Below are 12,996 nucleotides of genomic sequence, written 5' to 3'. Positions count from 1 at the left end.
TCTCTTACACCCTGAGCCCCCGCTCACATCAAAACCAATTTCAAAATTGGGTGACCTGCTGACACCAATGCCTATGCAAATCGCACCAAAAGCTCTGCTGCGTGCACTACTTTAGAAGTCGGCGCGGCTCCGACAAAGCCGGAACCGCACCCGTACGACCGCTCTAATAGCGGACAATAGGGTGCGACTTGGCCTACAGTTTTACAAGTCGCAGGCCAAGTTGCACCTGACGTGACCGGGGTGTAAGGGGCATGCCAGCGTGTGCGTTCTCATAGCGCACGTCTAGGACAGACCACTCGTTTCAATAGGCTTCCCTAGGTGAATAGATCGATTTTAAAACCACAGAGATACATAAATCAATCAAAGTGAGTTGAAAATAATATAGCAAAAAAACAAAACCAATGTACCTCGGACACGGCCGATGACAGATCTGAGTACCGGCCCCGTTGCTGGTACCATGTGACCTGCTGTGACCAATCACAGCAGGTCACATGACAGTTGTACACCATGGATGGCTTCATGCATGCCATCCATTGTCTACTAGTGTCTAGCTGTGAATCGTCACAGCGATCACATGCACATGTCATGTGATGAGCCGTGGCCAGATCACAGCTGAGCACAAAAAAAAAAAAAAAAAAACAAACCCCTGAATGAATCGATGTCATTCAGGTAAATGCTTGCTTATAGCAAAGGAAGTCTTTGCTATAAGCAAATTGTGTAAGAAAAGAAAAAAAAAAAACTGATCACTTCCCCAAAGTAGTACAATGTTACTGTGGTAACATTGTACTACTTTGGTCATAGGGAAATATGAAAAGAAAATCTTGAAGAAAAAGAAAAAAAATGTAATAAAAAATGAACAATAATAAAAAAAAAAGTAAAAAAAATGATTTTTTTTTTTTTTTTTTTTTTTCCCCCATACTGTCACCAGTCAGTGTCCCTGATCACCGCTATGCCAGTGATAGGATGACGCTGTACTGCACTGGTGACAGTATGTAAAAAAAAATAATTGTGACAATCATTTTTTTCATTTTCTGAAAAATTCGGACAAAAAAAATACAACTTCAAAAAACTCGCCATGCCTCTTATGAAATCCGTCGTACTGTCTACTTTACAAAAAGGGGTCATTTGGGGAATATCTGTACTGTTCTGACATTCTTGGGCCTCAAGAAATTAGATTGGCTGTCACTACTTCAGGATTGATCAATATTCAGACCTATACCAGAGTTTGTGAACTCTATCACTTTCCTACAAACTAAAAAATACATCCTAATTTGGGTTATTTTCACCAAAGACATGTAGCAGAATACATCTCGGCCTAAATTTATGAAGAACCATTACGGATTTGCGAACTTTTATAACAGAAACAAAGAAAACCGTGTTTTGTTTTTAAATTTTCGGTCTTTTTTGGTTAATTTAGCCAAAAATAAAAACCCCAGCGGTGATTAAATACCACCAAAAGAAAGCTCTAGTTGTGTGAAGAAAACGATGAAATGTTTGTTTGGGTACAATGTTGTATGACCGAGCGAATTGTCATTGAAATTGTGAGAGCGCTGAAACCTGAAAAATGGCCTGGGCAGGAAGGGGGTAAAAGTGCCCGGCATGGAAATGGTTAATCGATACGAGAAAATCAAAAAGAGCCGCCTAGCGGAGGATGGTTTCCATCCAACGACCTCTGGGCCAGCTCTGGGAAAGGTCCCCTGGCACTCAAGGTGAGGATGCCAAAAGTGCGCCCCTCCCCCGAGCTCCTTCATTCGGGAAAACAAAAAGGGAACCAGGGAACAAATGCCATAAGCGCTCGCTTACACCCTGAGCCCCCGCTCACACCCAAAACCATTTCAAAATCGGGCGACCTGCTGACACCAATGCCTATGCAAACCGCACCAAAAGCTCTGCTGCGTGCACTACTTTAGAGGTCGGCGCGGCTCCGACAAAGCCGGAACCGCACCCATAGGACCGCTGTAATAGCGGACAATAGGGTGCGACTTGGCCTACAGTTTTGCAAGTCGCAGGCCAAGTTGCACCTGACGTGACCGGGGTGTAAGGGGCATGCCAGCGTGTGCGTTCTCGTAGCGCACGTCTAGGACAGACCACTCGTTTCAATAGGCTTCCCTAGGTGAATAGATCGATTTTAAAACCACAGAGATACATAAATCAATCAAAGTGAGTTGAAAATAATATAGCAAAAAAACAAAACCAATGTACCTCGGACACGGCCGATGACAGATCTGAGTACCGGCCCCGTTGCTGGTACCATGTGACCTGCTGTGACCAATCACAGCAGGTCACATGACAGTTGTACACCATGGATGGCTTCATGCATGCCATCCATTGTCTACTAGTGTCTAGCTGTGAATCGTCACAGCGATCACATGCACATGTCATGTGATGAGCCGTGGCCAGATCACAGCTGAGCACAAAAAAAAAAAAAAAAAAACAAACCCCTGAATGAATCGATGTCATTCAGGTAAATGCTTGCTTATAGCAAAGGAAGTCTTTGCTATAAGCAAATTGTGTAAGAAAAGAAAAAAAAAAAACTGATCACTTCCCCAAAGTAGTACAATGTTACTGTGGTAACATTGTACTACTTTGGTCATAGGGAAATATGAAAAGAAAATCTTGAAGAAAAAGAAAAAAAATGTAATAAAAAATGAACAATAATAAAAAAAAAAGTAAAAAAAATGATTTTTTTTTTTTTTTTTTTTTCCCCCATACTGTCACCAGTCAGTGTCCCTGATCACCGCTATGCCAGTGATAGGATGACGCTGTACTGCACTGGTGACAGTATGTAAAAAAAAATAATTGTGACAATCATTTTTTTCATTTTCTGAAAAATTCGGACAAAAAAAATACAACTTCAAAAAACTCGCCATGCCTCTTATGAAATCCGTCGTACTGTCTACTTTACAAAAAGGGGTCATTTGGGGAATATCTGTACTGTTCTGACATTCTTGGGCCTCAAGAAATTAGATTGGCTGTCACTACTTCAGGATTGATCAATATTCAGACCTATACCAGAGTTTGTGAACTCTATCACTTTCCTACAAACTAAAAAATACATCCTAATTTGGGTTATTTTCACCAAAGACATGTAGCAGAATACATCTCGGCCTAAATTTATGAAGAACCATTACGGATTTGCGAACTTTTATAACAGAAACAAAGAAAACCGTGTTTTGTTTTTAAATTTTCGGTCTTTTTTGGTTAATTTAGCCAAAAATAAAAACCCCAGCGGTGATTAAATACCACCAAAAGAAAGCTCTAGTTGTGTGAAGAAAACGATGAAATGTTTGTTTGGGTACAATGTTGTATGACCGAGCGAATTGTCATTGAAATTGTGAGAGCGCTGAAACCTGAAAAATGGCCTGGGCAGGAAGGGGGTAAAAGTGCCCGGCATGGAAATGGTTAATCGATACGAGAAAATCAAAAAGAGCCGCCTAGCGGAGGATGGTTTCCATCCAACGACCTCTGGGCCAGCTCTGGGAAAGGTCCCCTGGCACTCAAGGTGAGGATGCCAAAAGTGCGCCCCTCCCCCGAGCTCCTTCATTCGGGAAAACAAAAAGGGAACCAGGGAACAAATGCCATAAGCGCTCGCTTACACCCTGAGCCCCCGCTCACACCCAAAACCATTTCAAAATCGGGCGACCTGCTGACACCAATGCCTATGCAAACCGCACCAAAAGCTCTGCTGCGTGCACTACTTTAGAGGTCGGCGCGGCTCCGACAAAGCCGGAACCGCACCCATAGGACCGCTGTAATAGCGGACAATAGGGTGCGACTTGGCCTACAGTTTTGCAAGTCGCAGGCCAAGTTGCACCTGACGTGACCGGGGTGTAAGGGGCATGCCAGCGTGTGCGTTCTCGTAGCGCACGTCTAGGACAGACCACTCGTTTCAATAGGCTTCCCTAGGTGAATAGATCGATTTTAAAACCACAGAGATACATAAATCAATCAAAGTGAGTTGAAAATAATATAGCAAAAAAACAAAACCAATGTACCTCGGACACGGCCGATGACAGATCTGAGTACTGGCCCCGTTGCTGGTACCATGTGACCTGCTGTGACCAATCACAGCAGGTCACATGACAGTTGTACACCATGGATGGCTTCATGCATGCCATCCATTGTCTACTAGTGTCTAGCTGTGAATCGTCACAGCGATCACATGCACATGTCATGTGATGAGCCGTGGCCAGATCACAGCTGAGCACAAAAAAAAAAAAAAAAAACAAACCCCTGAATGAATCGATGTCATTCAGGTAAATGCTTGCTTATAGCAAAGGAAGTCTTTGCTATAAGCAAATTGTGTAAGAAAAGAAAAAAAAAAAACTGATCACTTCCCCAAAGTAGTACAATGTTACTGTGGTAACATTGTACTACTTTGGTCATAGGGAAATATGAAAAGAAAATCTTGAAGAAAAAGAAAAAAAATGTAATAAAAAATGAACAATAATAAAAAAAAAAGTAAAAAAAATGATTTTTTTTTTTTTTTTTTTTTCCCCCATACTGTCACCAGTCAGTGTCCCTGATCACCGCTATGCCAGTGATAGGATGACGCTGTACTGCACTGGTGACAGTATGTAAAAAAAAATAATTGTGACAATCATTTTTTTCATTTTCTGAAAAATTCGGACAAAAAAAATACAACTTCAAAAAACTCGCCATGCCTCTTATGAAATCCGTCGTACTGTCTACTTTACAAAAAGGGGTCATTTGGGGAATATCTGTACTGTTCTGACATTCTTGGGCCTCAAGAAATTAGATTGGCTGTCACTACTTCAGGATTGATCAATATTCAGACCTATACCAGAGTTTGTGAACTCTATCACTTTCCTACAAACTAAAAAATACATCCTAATTTGGGTTATTTTCACCAAAGACATGTAGCAGAATACATCTCGGCCTAAATTTATGAAGAACCATTACGGATTTGCGAACTTTTATAACAGAAACAAAGAAAACCGTGTTTTGTTTTTAAATTTTCGGTCTTTTTTGGTTAATTTAGCCAAAAATAAAAACCCCAGCGGTGATTAAATACCACCAAAAGAAAGCTCTAGTTGTGTGAAGAAAACGATGAAATGTTTGTTTGGGTACAATGTTGTATGACCGAGCGAATTGTCATTGAAATTGTGAGAGCGCTGAAACCTGAAAAATGGCCTGGGCAGGAAGGGGGTAAAAGTGCCCGGCATGGAAATGGTTCATCGATACGAGAAAATCAAAAAGAGCCGCCTAGCGGAGGATGGTTTCCATCCAACGACCTCTGGGCCAGCTCTGGGAAAGGTCCCCTGGCACTCAAGGTGAGGATGCCAAAAGTGCGCCCCTCCCCCGAGCTCCTTCATTCGGGAAAACAAAAAGGGAACCAGGGAACAAATGCCATAAGCGCTCGCTTACACCCTGAGCCCCCGCTCACACCCAAAACCATTTCAAAATCGGGCGACCTGCTGACACCAATGCCTATGCAAACCGCACCAAAAGCTCTGCTGCGTGCACTACTTTAGAGGTCGGCGCGGCTCCGACAAAGCCGGAACCGCACCCATAGGACCGCTGTAATAGCGGACAATAGGGTGCGACTTGGCCTACAGTTTTACAAGTCGCAGGCCAAGTTGCACCTGACGTGACCGGGGTGTAAGGGGCATGCCAGCGTGTGCGTTCTCGTAGCGCACCTCTAGGACAGACCACTCGTTTCAATAGGCTTCCCTAGGTGGATAGATGGCGCAGGCACCATTTTTAAAACCACAGAGATACATCAATCAATCAAAGTGAGTTGAAAATAATATAGCAAAAAAACAAAACCAATGGACTAAAATGGCTCTTTAATAATTACCAGGAAATCCAAATCCAAAATAGCCGCCTAGCAGAGGATGGTTTGGATCCAACCACCTCTGCTTTATGGGCCCAGCAAGGCATGGTGGGCGTGGCCTGCCTGCCTTCCCACAATGCCTCCTGGCAGAGCTGCTCACTTGCATGCGGTGTCCTGCTTAACAATAGCCTGTGTGCTCCTCATTTTCTTCAGTAAAATCAACTTTTCAACTGACAGACATTATTGATCACATTGATTATGATTATACAAAAAGCATTCTTAGAATTCATAAACATAGTTTGGCAGAAATAGCGCAGAACACCGACATTCAACGCTCTCCATAAGCTGATCTTCTGACCTCTTTGACGGCTTATATACCCCTCGGGCTCTCCCATTGCTTTGCCCCCCCGCATCGGCGGGTGGGCAGGATTACAATCGTGGAACGATACAGAGAAAATTAGCAAGCCCCTGCGTAAGGTTGACATGCTAACCCATGAAGCGGTCCCAAATTTTTTCCTCAAACAGCCTTCCTTCAATTCAATGCTTTGGATTTCTTGCTTTCTTTCTTTCTTTTTTTTTTTTTTTACTCTTAGCATCAACTATTTTAAAAAATAAAAATTACAAGCTGCGGCTTACGGTTAGAGCGCAACTGAAAGCTGCACGTGCCCTAGCGGCTTCTCCCACCAACCTTCTCTGAAGAAGAGCAGCACGCCTATGGGCATCCCACTGCCCCGTTAGTCTATGGGGGCGCTCCATTCTCTCACTCCTTCTCTTGGCTCCCCTTTCTTTCCCAATGCCTTTCTATACGGCCAGCTCTGGGAAAGCTCCCCCGGCACTCAAGGTGAGGATGCCAAAGTGCGCCCCTCCCCCGAGCCCCTTCATTCGGGAAAACAAAAAGGCAGCAAATGCCATAAGCGCTCTCTTACACCCTGAGCCCCCGCTCACATCAAAACCAATTTCAAAATTGGGTGACCTGCTGACACCAATGCCTATGCAAATCGCACCAAAAGCTCTGCTGCGTGCACTACTTTAGAAGTCGGCGCGGCTCCGACAAAGCCGGAACCGCACCCGTACGACCGCTCTAATAGCGGACAATAGGGTGCGACTTGGCCTACAGTTTTACAAGTCGCAGGCCAAGTTGCACCTGACGTGACCGGGGTGTAAGGGGCATGCCAGCGTGTGCGTTCTCATAGCGCACGTCTAGGACAGACCACTCGTTTCAATAGGCTTCCCTAGGTGAATAGATCGATTTTAAAACCACAGAGATACATAAATCAATCAAAGTGAGTTGAAAATAATATAGCAAAAAAACAAAACCAATGTACCTCGGACACGGCCGATGACAGATCTGAGTACCGGCCCCGTTGCTGGTACCATGTGACCTGCTGTGACCAATCACAGCAGGTCACATGACAGTTGTACACCATGGATGGCTTCATGCATGCCATCCATTGTCTACTAGTGTCTAGCTGTGAATCGTCACAGCGATCACATGCACATGTCATGTGATGAGCCGTGGCCAGATCACAGCTGAGCACAAAAAAAAAAAACAAACCCCTGAATGAATCGATGTCATTCAGGTAAATGCTTGCTTATAGCAAAGGAAGTCTTTGCTATAAGCAAATTGTGTAAGAAAAGAAAAAAAAAAAACTGATCACTTCCCCAAAGTAGTACAATGTTACTGTGGTAACATTGTACTACTTTGGTCATAGGGAAATATGAAAAGAAAATCTTGAAGAAAAAGAAAAAAAATGTAATAAAAAATGAACAATAATAAAAAAAAAAGTAAAAAAAATGATTTTTTTTTTTTTTCCCCCATACTGTCACCAGTCAGTGTCCCTGATCACCGCTATGCCAGTGATAGGATGACGCTGTACTGCACTGGTGACAGTATGTAAAAAAAAATAATTGTGACAATCATTTTTTTCATTTTCTGAAAAATTCGGACAAAAAAAATACAACTTCAAAAAACTCGCCATGCCTCTTATGAAATCCGTCGTACTGTCTACTTTACAAAAAGGGGTCATTTGGGGAATATCTGTACTGTTCTGACATTCTTGGGCCTCAAGAAATTAGATTGGCTGTCACTACTTCAGGATTGATCAATATTCAGACCTATACCAGAGTTTGTGAACTCTATCACTTTCCTACAAACTAAAAAATACATCCTAATTTGGGTTATTTTCACCAAAGACATGTAGCAGAATACATCTCGGCCTAAATTTATGAAGAACCATTACGGATTTGCGAACTTTTATAACAGAAACAAAGAAAACCGTGTTTTGTTTTTAAATTTTCGGTCTTTTTTGGTTAATTTAGCCAAAAATAAAAACCCCAGCGGTGATTAAATACCACCAAAAGAAAGCTCTAGTTGTGTGAAGAAAACGATGAAATGTTTGTTTGGGTACAATGTTGTATGACCGAGCGAATTGTCATTGAAATTGTGAGAGCGCTGAAACCTGAAAAATGGCCTGGGCAGGAAGGGGGTAAAAGTGCCCGGCATGGAAATGGTTCATCGATACGAGAAAATCAAAAAGAGCCGCCTAGCGGAGGATGGTTTCCATCCAACGACCTCTGGGCCAGCTCTGGGAAAGGTCCCCTGGCACTCAAGGTGAGGATGCCAAAAGTGCGCCCCTCCCCCGAGCTCCTTCATTCGGGAAAACAAAAAGGGAACCAGGGAACAAATGCCATAAGCGCTCGCTTACACCCTGAGCCCCCGCTCACACCCAAAACCATTTCAAAATCGGGCGACCTGCTGACACCAATGCCTATGCAAACCGCACCAAAAGCTCTGCTGCGTGCACTACTTTAGAGGTCGGCGCGGCTCCGACAAAGCCGGAACCGCACCCATAGGACCGCTGTAATAGCGGACAATAGGGTGCGACTTGGCCTACAGTTTTGCAAGTCGCAGGCCAAGTTGCACCTGACGTGACCGGGGTGTAAGGGGCATGCCAGCGTGTGCGTTCTCATAGCGCACGTCTAGGACAGACCACTCGTTTCAATAGGCTTCCCTAGGTGAATAGATCGATTTTAAAACCACAGAGATACATAAATCAATCAAAGTGAGTTGAAAATAATATAGCAAAAAAACAAAACCAATGTACCTCGGACACGGCCGATGACAGATCTGAGTACCGGCCCCGTTGCTGGTACCATGTGACCTGCTGTGACCAATCACAGCAGGTCACATGACAGTTGTACACCATGGATGGCTTCATGCATGCCATCCATTGTCTACTAGTGTCTAGCTGTGAATCGTCACAGCGATCACATGCACATGTCATGTGATGAGCCGTGGCCAGATCACAGCTGAGCACAAAAAAAAAAAAAAAAAACAAACCCCTGAATGAATCGATGTCATTCAGGTAAATGCTTGCTTATAGCAAAGGAAGTCTTTGCTATAAGCAAATTGTGTAAGAAAAGAAAAAAAAAAAACTGATCACTTCCCCAAAGTAGTACAATGTTACTGTGGTAACATTGTACTACTTTGGTCATAGGGAAATATGAAAAGAAAATCTTGAAGAAAAAGAAAAAAAATGTAATAAAAAATGAACAATAATAAAAAAAAAAGTAAAAAAAATGATTTTTTTTTTTTTTTTTTTTTCCCCCATACTGTCACCAGTCAGTGTCCCTGATCACCGCTATGCCAGTGATAGGATGACGCTGTACTGCACTGGTGACAGTATGTAAAAAAAAATAATTGTGACAATCATTTTTTTCATTTTCTGAAAAATTCGGACAAAAAAAATACAACTTCAAAAAACTCGCCATGCCTCTTATGAAATCCGTCGTACTGTCTACTTTACAAAAAGGGGTCATTTGGGGAATATCTGTACTGTTCTGACATTCTTGGGCCTCAAGAAATTAGATTGGCTGTCACTACTTCAGGATTGATCAATATTCAGACCTATACCAGAGTTTGTGAACTCTATCACTTTCCTACAAACTAAAAAATACATCCTAATTTGGGTTATTTTCACCAAAGACATGTAGCAGAATACATCTCGGCCTAAATTTATGAAGAACCATTACGGATTTGCGAACTTTTATAACAGAAACAAAGAAAACCGTGTTTTGTTTTTAAATTTTCGGTCTTTTTTGGTTAATTTAGCCAAAAATAAAAACCCCAGCGGTGATTAAATACCACCAAAAGAAAGCTCTAGTTGTGTGAAGAAAACGATGAAATGTTTGTTTGGGTACAATGTTGTATGACCGAGCGAATTGTCATTGAAATTGTGAGAGCGCTGAAACCTGAAAAATGGCCTGGGCAGGAAGGGGGTAAAAGTGCCCGGCATGGAAATGGTTCATCGATACGAGAAAATCAAAAAGAGCCGCCTAGCGGAGGATGGTTTCCATCCAACGACCTCTGGGCCAGCTCTGGGAAAGGTCCCCTGGCACTCAAGGTGAGGATGCCAAAAGTGCGCCCCTCCCCCGAGCTCCTTCATTCGGGAAAACAAAAAGGGAACCAGGGAACAAATGCCATAAGCGCTCGCTTACACCCTGAGCCCCCGCTCACACCCAAAACCATTTCAAAATCGGGCGACCTGCTGACACCAATGCCTATGCAAACCGCACCAAAAGCTCTGCTGCGTGCACTACTTTAGAGGTCGGCGCGGCTCCGACAAAGCCGGAACCGCACCCATAGGACCGCTGTAATAGCGGACAATAGGGTGCGACTTGGCCTACAGTTTTGCAAGTCGCAGGCCAAGTTGCACCTGACGTGACCGGGGTGTAAGGGGCATGCCAGCGTGTGCGTTCTCGTAGCGCACGTCTAGGACAGACCACTCGTTTCAATAGGCTTCCCTAGGTGAATAGATCGATTTTAAAACCACAGAGATACATAAATCAATCAAAGTGAGTTGAAAATAATATAGCAAAAAAACAAAACCAATGTACCTCGGACACGGCCGATGACAGATCTGAGTACCGGCCCCGTTGCTGGTACCATGTGACCTGCTGTGACCAATCACAGCAGGTCACATGACAGTTGTACACCATGGATGGCTTCATGCATGCCATCCATTGTCTACTAGTGTCTAGCTGTGAATCGTCACAGCGATCACATGCACATGTCATGTGATGAGCCGTGGCCAGATCACAGCTGAGCACAAAAAAAAAAAAACAAAAAAAAAACAAACCCCTGAATGAATCGATGTCATTCAGGTAAATGCTTGCTTATAGCAAAGGAAGTCTTTGCTATAAGCAAATTGTGTAAGAAAAGAAAAAAAAAAAACTGATCACTTCCCCAAAGTAGTACAATGTTACTGTGGTAACATTGTACTACTTTGGTCATAGGGAAATATGAAAAGAAAATCTTGAAGAAAAAGAAAAAAAATGTAATAAAAAATGAATAATAATAAAAAAAAGTAAAAAAAATGATTTTTTTTTTTTTTTTTTTTCTTCCATACTGTCACCAGTCAGTGTCCCTGATCACCGCTATGCCAGTGATAGGATGACGCTGTACTGCACTGGTGACAGTATGTAAAAAAAAATAATTGTGACAATCATTTTTTTCATTTTCTGAAAAATTCGGACAAAAAAAATACAACTTCAAAAAACTCGCCATGCCTCTTATGAAATCCGTCGTACTGTCTACTTTACAAAAAGGGGTCATTTGGGGAATATCTGTACTGTTCTGACATTCTTGGGCCTCAAGAAATTAGATTGGCTGTCACTACTTCAGGATTGATCAATATTCAGACCTATACCAGAGTTTGTGAACTCTATCACTTTCCTACAAACTAAAAAATACATCCTAATTTGGGTTATTTTCACCAAAGACATGTAGCAGAATACATCTCGGCCTAAATTTATGAAGAACCATTACGGATTTGCGAACTTTTATAACAGAAACAAAGAAAACCGTGTTTTGTTTTTAAATTTTCGGTCTTTTTTGGTTAATTTAGCCAAAAATAAAAACCCCAGCGGTGATTAAATACCACCAAAAGAAAGCTCTAGTTGTGTGAAGAAAACGATGAAATGTTTGTTTGGGTACAATGTTGTATGACCGAGCGAATTGTCATTGAAATTGTGAGAGCGCTGAAACCTGAAAAATGGCCTGGGCAGGAAGGGGGTAAAAGTGCCCGGCATGGAAATGGTTCATCGATACGAGAAAATCAAAAAGAGCCGCCTAGCGGAGGATGGTTTCCATCCAACGACCTCTGGGCCAGCTCTGGGAAAGGTCCCCTGGCACTCAAGGTGAGGATGCCAAAAGTGCGCCCCTCCCCCGAGCTCCTTCATTCGGGAAAACAAAAAGGGAACCAGGGAACAAATGCCATAAGCGCTCGCTTACACCCTGAGCCCCCGCTCACACCCAAAACCATTTCAAAATCGGGCGACCTGCTGACACCAATGCCTATGCAAACCGCACCAAAAGCTCTGCTGCGTGCACTACTTTAGAGGTCGGCGCGGCTCCGACAAAGCCGGAACCGCACCCATAGGACCGCTGTAATAGCGGACAATAGGGTGCGACTTGGCCTACAGTTTTGCAAGTCGCAGGCCAAGTTGCACCTGACGTGACCGGGGTGTAAGGGGCATGCCAGCGTGTGCGTTCTCGTAGCGCACGTCTAGGACAGACCACTCGTTTCAATAGGCTTCCCTAGGTGAATAGATCGATTTTAAAACCACAGAGATACATAAATCAATCAAAGTGAGTTGAAAATAATATAGCAAAAAAACAAAACCAATGTACCTCGGACACGGCCGATGACAGATCTGAGTACCGGCCCCGTTGCTGGTACCATGTGACCTGCTGTGACCAATCACAGCAGGTCACATGACAGTTGTACACCATGGATGGCTTCATGCATGCCATCCATTGTCTACTAGTGTCTAGCTGTGAATCGTCACAGCGATCACATGCACATGTCATGTGATGAGCCGTGGCCAGATCACAGCTGAGCACAAAAAAAAAAAAACAAAAAAAAAACAAACCCCTGAATGAATCGATGTCATTCAGGTAAATGCTTGCTTATAGCAAAGGAAGTCTTTGCTATAAGCAAATTGTGTAAGAAAAGAAAAAAAAAAAACTGATCACTTCCCCAAAGTAGTACAATGTTACTGTGGTAACATTGTACTACTTTGGTCATAGGGAAATATGAAAAGAAAATCTTGAAGAAAAAGAAAAAAAATGTAATAAAAAATGAATAATAATAAAAAAAAGTAAAAAAAATGATTTTTTTTTTTTTTTTTTTTCTTCC

General features: G+C 42.8%; 1 protein-coding gene and 1 non-coding gene across 3 annotated transcripts in view; one reads left to right on the top strand and one right to left on the bottom strand.

Annotated features, from left to right (window-relative positions):
* The window catches only part of TASP1 (taspase 1), a 663,695-nt gene that overhangs the window by 485,664 nt on the left and 165,035 nt on the right, over positions 1–12,996 (bottom strand). The window lies entirely within an intron of this gene.
* LOC149451315 (U6 spliceosomal RNA) lies at positions 6,204–6,310 on the top strand. Its single transcript, XR_016315044.1, has one exon. It is a non-coding gene; the product is annotated as a U6 spliceosomal RNA (small nuclear RNA).

Source organism: Staurois parvus, unplaced genomic scaffold, assembly GCF_062004578.1.
Source record: "Staurois parvus isolate SC_StPar_1 unplaced genomic scaffold, SC_StPar_1.0 ptg000543l, whole genome shotgun sequence".
NCBI lineage: Eukaryota > Metazoa > Chordata > Amphibia > Anura > Ranidae > Staurois > Staurois parvus.
Note: the sequence above shows the minus strand (reverse complement) of the source record. Positions and strands in the feature narration are given on the sequence as shown.